We start from the raw sequence: 10,504 nt of genomic DNA, 5'->3' as shown, positions 1-10,504 counted from the left end.
TTCTTCGTCGCGAATCTTCAGCAATACTTACCGATATGGTTGCCTGTCGTCATAAATCTAAATCCTTCCTCGAGCCTTTGCTTCGAAAATACGGTCGTCGGTAAAGGACATACTGCACCATTCTCAATTCCCTCCGAGATTAGTCTAATCGTTTTTCGCTTATCCTCGATATTTTCTAATAACAATTCTAAAAGTATACCATGATAAGAAGTATTCTTTAAAAACAGAGACATATCTACGCGATTGCCATTCAACATGTCGTGCTTCCCAATATCGAGGAAGCGACCGTTCTTCGCGAGGCACTGTACACTGACATGTAGTTTCTCTTCTGACAGTGAATTCAATACTACATCGACCCCACGTCCTCGGGTTTCGTCCAAGATCAGCTGTTCAAAACTCGTATCTCGGGAATTGCCAATGTGCTTGTCGGTCAATTGCGAAAAGGTCTTCTTGAGATACAATCGTTTTTTCTCTGTGCTGACAGTAGTGAAGACGGTGCAGCCTGCGTGCAAGGCAATGTTGATTGCCGCTAGGCCGACGGCATCCGCACCAGAATGAATCAGCACGTTTTCACCCGTTCTCAATCGACCTCGTACAAACAGAGCATAGTAACTGGTCGCATAAGCGACCGGTATTGTCGCCGCTTGCTCCAGTGTCCATTTGTCAGGTACCTTCCAAAGAAAACCGGAATCCGGCAACACGGTGGTCGCCAAACCTCTAGATTTGTCTAATAAACCCATTACTCTACAGCCATCTGCATCTGTCCCGGAGAATTCAAATCCTAATACATAGTCTTCTGTAGCAAGTCCTAACGATGAGAGAGCATCCGTTGATAGTTTACCAGTCGCCAACAGAATATCCCTATTAGTATAAAATTTATCAATAAATATTTATCAATGTGATATTCGTTATTTTTATAATTTCGCCGTATTTTATATAGTTACGTTGAATTCGTTATTTTTTATTTTTTATTTCAGTCGAGAGCAAGAAGTGACTTTCGTTGAAACTTGCCTGAAATTTAATGACGCATAGTGCACATTACAAAGTGAATTTAGATATTTGCTCTGACAATACGTTAACGGACTTTGAATCCATGCTAAACTATTTAAATTTCCTGTCGTCAATGTATCCACATAGGCGTGCTCTACTTCCATGTAGTTATCTTGATCTAATTGCAAGTGCCGATAACTACCCCATTGACCACCTTTCAATACGTTAGCCATTAATTCTTTCTCTAATTGCTCCGCATAGAACTGCGAGAATAAATCAAATTTGGGAGCATTATTGTCCTGGATAAAAACGTAGCGCACGTTTACCATCTCGCGTCGCATGCAGTTTATGAATCCGACAATACCTGAGAATAAAAAAAAACAAGATCTTTAATGATTCGCTGATAAACTCTCGGATAAAGCTCAAAAAAAAGATTTTTAAATAAATATTTCTAAACATAAATTTTTCATTTCAAAAATTATGTATAAACATGTATAATTACCAAGTAATTCTTCGTTTTGAGATACAAAAAGAACATCTTGTTTTCCACTGTCGCAATTTCTCAATGCTGCTTTCGCATTTGCTAACCATGAGAAATCGTTTCCTGTAATCTGTATTAAGATCGGTTCTTTTCTCACTTCTTTTCGTTTTTTCAATAAGAAGTAATTCTTTCCCGTGGAGTCAATTTGCTTACTAATTAACATCAGATTCGCCTCTTCTAGTGCAATCTTTAAGTCGAATATACCAGTCTCCTCTAGAAGAATAAAGCAATTAGAACTTAAGGTAGCCGCTAGATTTTTGAAATTGATGAGAGATCGGCCAGAGAGAACTTCCGCTGCTATGATGAAGTGCATATTCTGAGCTGGGAATGTATCATTCGCTTTCCATTTAATTATATTAATATTAATGCCCCTTTGATCGAAACTTGTCCTATAATCGCACGCGGAACTGACGGCTACTTGTAAATCAACCTAAAACGATAAAAATTATAGAAAAATGATAGACACGGATTTAGAATGCAGTGCATTTAAAAAAAAGTTTTTTTATATATCATAATTTGCATTTATGAAAATTGTATATATATTAAAAAAATATGTATAATATCTTATACTATAAATCGCTTGAGTCTATTTATCCAAGATTTTTGTTCACTTCTTTAAGTCGACTACAATTATTAAAATTATATAACGAGTACTTACAGTGATGAAGGGATCGCAAGAAAGAATATCGTGTACAAGCGGCACCAAAAGCTCTTCCGCGGCTCGATTATCCGCAACTTCCACGGCTTTGATTCTCGATGTCGTTACATTTTCACATACAATTTGTAATAGTACAGTAAGTATGTGAATCTTTTGTCTCTTTGGATCTTTCAAGACCAAGCTGCGCGAATTTTCATAAGATACGAAAACGTAACGTTCATATTTGGGTTTAATCTTCTGCTGTCGCTGAGGTGCGGTACATTTCATATCTCTTAATTCAATACCGCCTGATCTAACTATATTGGCATTTTTATAGTGATATATCGGCAATCCGCCGTTTTTCGGTAACTCATTGATCATTTGTTTATGAAGAACGGGATTGATCATGGCGTATCGACACTTCGAGCCATAAACTAATTTCCGGTCGTTTGACAACATTTTAAATTGAAACATGTTATCAATATACGAAGACCATTCATTAAACCAATGTAACTCGCCAACGGTGAAAGAAATGTCACAGCATTTTATTCCTTTGAAAATACCATTGTATTCGTATCCACGTAATCTCAATTCCTTATAAATATCCTCCGTATTCAATAAAAGCTCGGTAGACGGTATCGGGAGCGGTAGTAAGTTCAGTTGATTTATCTCGATAGCTTCAGCGGCGCGGATGTTTCCGCTGGCTACAATGCTATTAGCTTCGAGGATTTCAAAATCTCCCTTTCCTTCGAGAAGTTTTATGAAAAATTTGATTGTTTTATTTTCCGGTAAGAAGGTAATGCGCTGAAGCCATACGTTCTCAAAGATTACTGATAGTCGGTCGAAATCGGTATCGTGTAGTTTCGCAAAGATTTGCCAAACCATGAATATGAAGCCGGCGCCTGGGAAAACAAATCGCCCGTCGATTTGATGTCCCATTAAATATGCGTCTGTTTCTCTCGATAAATTTATCTCTACAACAAGCTCTCCTGACGATTCTTTCGTCTGATGCTTCAAATCGGGCACCGTCCATGTAGCAGAATGGTCCCATTTGATCAATGATCCAATCATCGGTGTTCCGCGACTGACAGGAAAACTAACTGACGGATACAGTTTAGAGATGTCGGGTTGCGCGCCGGCTATGTACATCTTTCCCACATTAGATAGTAAAAAGATCAAATTATTTGAATGTTTCTCCTTTTGGAGACCGATATTAGTCACCGTGGATGGTAGGGATTTACGCAGAATCGTCTGTAGCAAGCAATGTGGCGCGATTTCGATGGTTATCGCATTCTTCGGGATATGCGTAATCGCCTCCTGAAAAAGCACAGGTGACAGCATATTGTTCACGTGATACTCCGGTGAACAAAATTGTGCGAGTGGGCTATCCCATGCGACCTCGGGTACCGAACTAGAAATCCATCTGGTAGATCTTTTCTTTGGCTTCGGCACAATCATATCGAGGGAAGCGCGAAATTTGGATTTAGCTGGAGCAATGTATTTACTGTGATAAGCAACGCCACAGCATTTGATCATTTTGGCAAACACATCTTTGCTGTTCAGTTCCTCTACGAACTTTTTCACAGATAAGGGTGGACCAGAAATGGTAACCAAATCCTCGGAATTATGACAGGCTGGAACGATATCGGTTAAACACATGTTCTTGACTTCCTCCCAATTCAAATTTGCCACCGCCATAGCGCCTGGTTCCAAATTGGATTCTATAATCGACTTGCCTCTATAATAGGCTGCCAAAATTGTTTGCTCTAGGGTAAACGCACCATCGGCATACGAGCAACTTATTTCGCCAAGGGAGTGTCCAATTATACCATCTGGTTGCACACCCATAAATATTAACATATCGACGAGAGCGATTTGAATGGCCACGATTGACACGGTAGCAACCATGACGTTTTCGTATGTTTCATCCGTACCGTTAATGATGATATTCATTAGATCAACATTGTGTTCCTTTAATACATCAGCGCATCGTTGTAGACTACGCTGGCACGTTTCGATGTCAAGCAATTCGCGTCCCATACCCGGCCACTGAGTATTCATACCGGAAAATAAAAACCAAACGGGACGTTTCTCGTCATAATTCGCCTCGACAATCTCGCGCGTACTATCATAAGCGAGTATTTCATAGCCACGAATGTTATGATTCGGTATGTTATCACTATGCACGGAGTACAGTAGAGATAAAAACTCATTGTCTTGTCGATGCTCGTTTGCCTTGTTCAATAATACCTGTACAGCTTCTTTTGTACGGCCCGATACGGCGACCAGCTTCGGCAATAGGTGCTCTACGGTATCTAATGATATTTTTACCTTCGAATTGCTGCGCAGAATGACGTGCGAATTCGTACCACCGGCGCCAAATGAATTGATACCCACAAAACCGCCGTTCCATGACGTAGCTTTGTCAAGTACGCGAATACGTCCCTTGGTCAACGCGGGAATCTTTGGATTTGGAGTAACAAAGTGCAGATTCGCCGGAATCACACCGGTTTCCATCGCAATCAGCACCTTGGCGATCGCGCACAGTCCACTGGCAGCTTCGCCGTGTCCCATATTTGATTTAACCGAGCCGATTAACAGCGGTGTCTTTCTGTCTTTGCAAAACAACTTATCGATGGCACCGAGCTCCTCCGGATCACCCGCTCTGGTACCGCTACCATGCGCCTCCACGTAAACTATGTCTTTGGGATCAATATTCACCTCATTGTATATTTTCTGCAACATCAGGTACTGAATGTCACCTTTCGGATACATGATGCCTTCGGGCTTGTAGCCGTCCGTGTTTATCATTGTGTTCATTACTGTAGCATATACTCTGCGCGCGTCTGTCATTTTCTGCAGGTATATTGCGACCACTGCTTCGGCTTTCACGTAACCGTCAGCTGAGATGTCGAATGATTTACATTTACCTTCTGTGGATAGCATATTCTTTTTATGATAATGAAGATAGTGAACCGGATTAAGCACAATATTCAATCCGCCAATGATCGCTGCGTCGCAATCGCCAGTGCGTATCGCCACGACTGCCTGATGCAGAGCAGTCAAAGATGAAGAACAAAGTGTATCCACCGAAAAGCTGGGTCCAATTAAATCGAAGGTATAAGAGATTCTGTTTGCCATCATTGCTATGCTACTTCCGAGCCATTCATATCCTACAAAGAGATAATTTATAGACGATAATTTTTTTTAACTTACTCAAAGGATGTCTTGACTGAAGTTTAAAGTGTTCTTGTAGCAAAAATTAAAATTTTAATAATGATCGGTACGCCATTATTAAAGGCAACAATTTAACTGAGTCTCTCATCATGTTTACTTTGAATTAATTTAATTAATAAAATTAATTAATAACAAAAAAAATGTGTGCCATTGGAGGGTGTATGCTGTAAATGATGTGTAATAAAATTTTACATGTTAAAGAAATATAATAGAATTAATATTTCGATGTTCTGTGACCCTTCTCATTGGTGATAGAAGAACATTAAGTTAAAATAAAAACAAACAGAAAAAGAAACAAAAATAAACGAATTGAAAATATGCAAATCGTTGCTTGGTATAAATAAATTTCATTTTAAAGGTCATAATATATATAGCAAAGAACACAAACGTGATTTAAAATCCAGATCCTTTTTTCCTTTTTATGATTATTATTAATAAGTTATTATTCATAGTTCTTATTTACATTAATAAAAAAGAAAAAAATTTTTTTCTATTGTTCTCAAATTATCACGCTTTAACTCTTATTTGCCAATTTTAACATTTATATTAATTTTATTAAATAATATGACATTAATATAAATATCATGTATTATAAATCTAATTTTTAAACTTATATATGTTTTTGTGTTTGTGAAAAAGTAATGTTTTAATTATTATAATCGTATAGTTATTTCAAAATCTTATATATGCTTTTTTTAATTGTGTAATATTTCAATATAAAGAATTTATCATTCTTTATGCATTTTTACGTATATTTCATATATGTTTAATATTGAATATTTCAAAACTGTTTTAGCTAAAAAATATCTTTTTATAATATATTTTTAATGTAACTTTTCATTTTGTTTCTTACATTTCTAAGATTAAATAAATAAAAATTAGTTTAATTATTTAAGAACATTGTTTCATAATATGACTTTAACGGGTAAAAATTTTCACGATAAGTTTTAAAATGTACTTACCGTCCGGCTTGGTTTTCCAAAAATCATTCGCATCGGAAGTGGAAACACCAATGAACACCCCGGTACGCGATTTTTTCAAGGTGGAAGGATTGACACCAGCATCAATCAATGCCTCATGTGTCACTTCTAACATAATGCGAAGTTGCGGATCCATTACATGCGCTTGTTTAGGAGATATCTTGAAGAAAGAAGCGTCGAAACTGTGAAGATTTTTAAGTTTGCCAAATCTAGAAGGTGAACCGTAAAGACCCGGTTTCCAACGTCGCTCGTCCTCAGTGACCATGTCTGTCCCTTTCATTAAATTTTCCTTAAATTCTTCAATATTTGATGATTCAGGCAGACGGCCTGGAAAATATCGATGTATTATAAACATTCATCTTATAATAAAATTGATGTTGTGTCATAACCACTTGAGGTAATATAATTACCTGAAATGCCCGAAATGACAATATCACCTTCAAAATAAGTAGGCATCTTGATCTTCGAATAATAAGATTTTGCTTTGACTAAATTAACTTTTCTATCTCTCTGTAAAAATAAAAATTCTTTCTTCTAATTTTAGATTACACATATAATCGTTTTAATGGAATTGAATTACGTTCATTGTATAACTTTATTTTTATTGAAGTTTCTGTCATAATATTTTAATATAAAAAGACAAATGCATAATAAATAATTATTTAAAAAAGAAAATTAATTAACTTCTTTTTTTATCTTTATACTAACTTTCCTGGAATATAAGAAGAACTTATTTTTCAAAACTGATTGATTTAAGCGGAAAAAACTTTGTGTCTGCTACATTATTCCTGTTTAATTCTTTGAGTCACTAATTTTTTACGACGATCTACTTATCCAGAGTTAGGAAGTAACGCGTTATACTTGTAACACCGTTAACCTTATAGTTACTTTTTTTGAAAACGGACTGGTAACTGCATAGAATGGGGAAAAAAGCACCTTTTGTGGACAAAATTTAGCCGACAATCGAATTCTTAACGATTAAAATTTTTTTTTAATTTGTTGGAAATTGTATATGCTTTAAATGCTATATGCGTAAATTTTGATTACGATCCAAATTAAAAATGGCAGATCCAATTAAATGGGCATAAATATCAAAACTGTACGTTTGCGAATAAATTCGTAACAAAATATGCATGTATTTATGCAAAGATGTTATGTGTTTGTAGTCGTTAATTATGAATCTGTAGTTGAAAAAATGATGGATCCAAGAGGGCGGAAAACTTTTTACAAATAGTCAGATTCTCATGAAAATTTCTAACGGATTTTCGGGATCGCTGAATTTGAGAATAAAGTGACGAAATAAGAAAGCAAATCCAATGTTAGCTAAAGAAAAAAAAGTTATTCGATTTTCATGAAGATTGGTTGTAATAAGGTTGTAATTTTATGGTTATTGATTATATAAATCTAAAGATCAAATTTTTTAAACTGAACTTTCATATCTAAAAAGTTAGAAGTGTCTGAATTTGCATCAAAATTAAAATAAAAATATTTTTTGGTTAAAAAGTATTTTTAAACTAAAAAAAAGTATAATGGAATTTTTATTTGCGTTAAAAACATATTTATCTTATTTAAACAACAAATTAAATTTATTTAATATTAATTATAATTATTTTAGCATATTAATTTAATAGAAAAAAGTATTCCTTTTTAACTATCTTTTTTCTGAAAGCATGGATCTTTTTTCTATAAAGACTGACTTTCGTTCTATTATTTTATAATATGAATGTTATATAAGTGTATATCGTGAAGCAGTAAATAAGCTCTTTTATCAACGTCAAGGTATCAGTCATAAAAAGAGTTGTTTTTTTCAAAATATGAAAGTTGGATTTGTCTTGAATTTTGTCATTTTATTCTCAGATTCAGCAATCCCGAAAATCCATTAAAAACTGATTTTCATGAGAATCCGGCTACTTGTAAAAAGTTTTCCGTCATCTTGGATTTGCCATTTTTTTAACTGCAAATTCATAATTATCGACTACAAACACATAATAATATTTTTGCATAAATACATACACATTTTGTTACGAATTTATTCGTAATCGTATAGTTTTGATATTTATGCTCACTTTATTGAATCCGCTATTTTTAATTTGAACCGTAATTAAAATTTACGCATATAGCGTTTAAAGCCTATACAATTTCCAACAAATTAAAAAAAAATTTACATCCGTTAAGAATTCAATTGTCAGCTGAATTTTATCCACAAAAGGCTTTTTTCCCTACTGTGCGGTGTTACATTTTTTTTCTGTAACTGTAACGATAATGTAGTTATATTTTTTTAACAATGATAACGAATTTAACAGTTACTTTTATCGATATTCAAGTAAAATAAAAAAATATTAAAAAACAATAGTTTTTATATATATTTAGTATTCAGCAAACATCAAGTAATAATTATATAACTGTTAGTTACATAATTTCCCATTCAACAATTACTGTTATATAACACATAAAAGTTATATAACATGTAACAGTTATATTGTTGAATGGAAATTTATAGCTAATAATTATATAATTGTTACTTGGTGTTTGCTGAAATTCATATCATGCACATTATAAATATTACTGACAAAAAAAGGATCGAAAGAGTTCCCCTCCGATTTTGATGAGCTATGATATGGGATATATTGTCTAGATTAATAGACAAGAGATATAAGAGATATACTTGAATATTTCATTACATATTTCTTATTAAAAATAAAAACAATTTATAGTTATATATTTATAGTTATATTAGAAATAGTACATTTCATTTAAGTTCTTTTCTTAATAAGTTTTTAATAAACAATGAGCGACGACTGAAACTTTTTACATGTTTACATTCGAGGACATCAAATGGGAATAACGAAAGAAGTATAAAATAAATAAATATTTATTTTTACTTATACTAATTACTTTAATCTGGACATATATTATCAAGATCATATTTCTGAATAACATGCTAAAAGTTTCAGCAACTAAGAGATGCGTATTTTTTTATAAGTGCCCATATAGCCATTAAGGGGGTGAAACACTCTCTTGAAAAAATCGCTTTTTATATTTCTGAGCAAATATCATCTAAACAATAAAAGGTTTGAACGACAAAAACATTTCAAATAAAAGTTTTATGGCTTTGAATGTCCTTTATAATCATATTTTTCGATAATATCATATTTTCGGAAAGAGACTTAAATTTAAAAAATGTATAAGCATATAAAAGTATGAACAATAATAAAAATTTTAAAATTAATACATAATGTATGTATACTTATTTTTATTCAATTGTAGTAGAACGAAACCGTTGATGTTACCATATGTGGTGTTGTACTAAACTGCTGTTTCGATCCGACAGATGCTTTTATAGTAATGCGTACTTGTATGCACTGAAAACATTATATTCTCAACTGAAGAATATGCCACTTATCTTTAGAATATACTACAGATAAGTGGTATATTCTTAAGTTAAGAAGAATATGCCACTTATTTTTAGAATATAAAGATAAGTGGTATATTTTTAAATTAAGAATACAAATTTTTCAGTGTAGTAGCGCACGTATTCCGTTGGACACGTATTTCTAAAATTTTATATTAATGTCATGTTTTTTATATATAAGCATAACAATTTTAGTTAATTGCAATAAATTATCGTTCTTCAACATTTAATTTTATAATTTGTATCCTTTTTATCTTTATATTTCTATAAATTTCCTTTTTTATAAAGTCTGTATTGGATTAGCTCTTTGAAATTTTTCAAATTGGCATCAGCTTTCTAATAACTAGTGAAAAATATGTTTTTTTTCGTATTTATACATATTTTGATGGTTTTAATTCTGACTATCATATTGGATCCATCATTTTGAATTTTTGAAATTTGTCTTCAGATTTGTAATCCGAAGCGACCCGAAAAACAAAAAGTACAATTCACAGAAATCCACTAAATAAAAAGAATTGCGCCAATCAAAGGAGTAAATTAATTATTGCCATAATATATGATAATATAATTGTTAATATTGTTATAATATAATTGTAAATTGTTATAATATATTGTTAATATTGTTATAATATAATTGTAAATTGTTATAATATATAGATATGAAAAATTATAATATACAATTATCATTAACATATATTTATTGATAA

At 33.0% G+C, this 10,504-nt stretch overlaps 1 pseudogene; it reads right to left on the bottom strand.

Moving 5' to 3' along the window:
• Positions 1-3: 3 nt before the first annotated feature.
• LOC112638765 lies at positions 4-9,677 on the bottom strand (annotated as a pseudogene).
• Between the last annotated feature and the right edge of the window lie 827 nt (positions 9,678-10,504).

Source organism: Camponotus floridanus, unplaced genomic scaffold (genome assembly GCF_003227725.1).
Source record: "Camponotus floridanus strain SB8 unplaced genomic scaffold, Cflo_v7.5 scaffold364, whole genome shotgun sequence".
Classification (NCBI taxonomy): domain Eukaryota; kingdom Metazoa; phylum Arthropoda; class Insecta; order Hymenoptera; family Formicidae; genus Camponotus; species Camponotus floridanus.
This window is presented reverse-complemented; position numbering and strand designations above follow the sequence as displayed.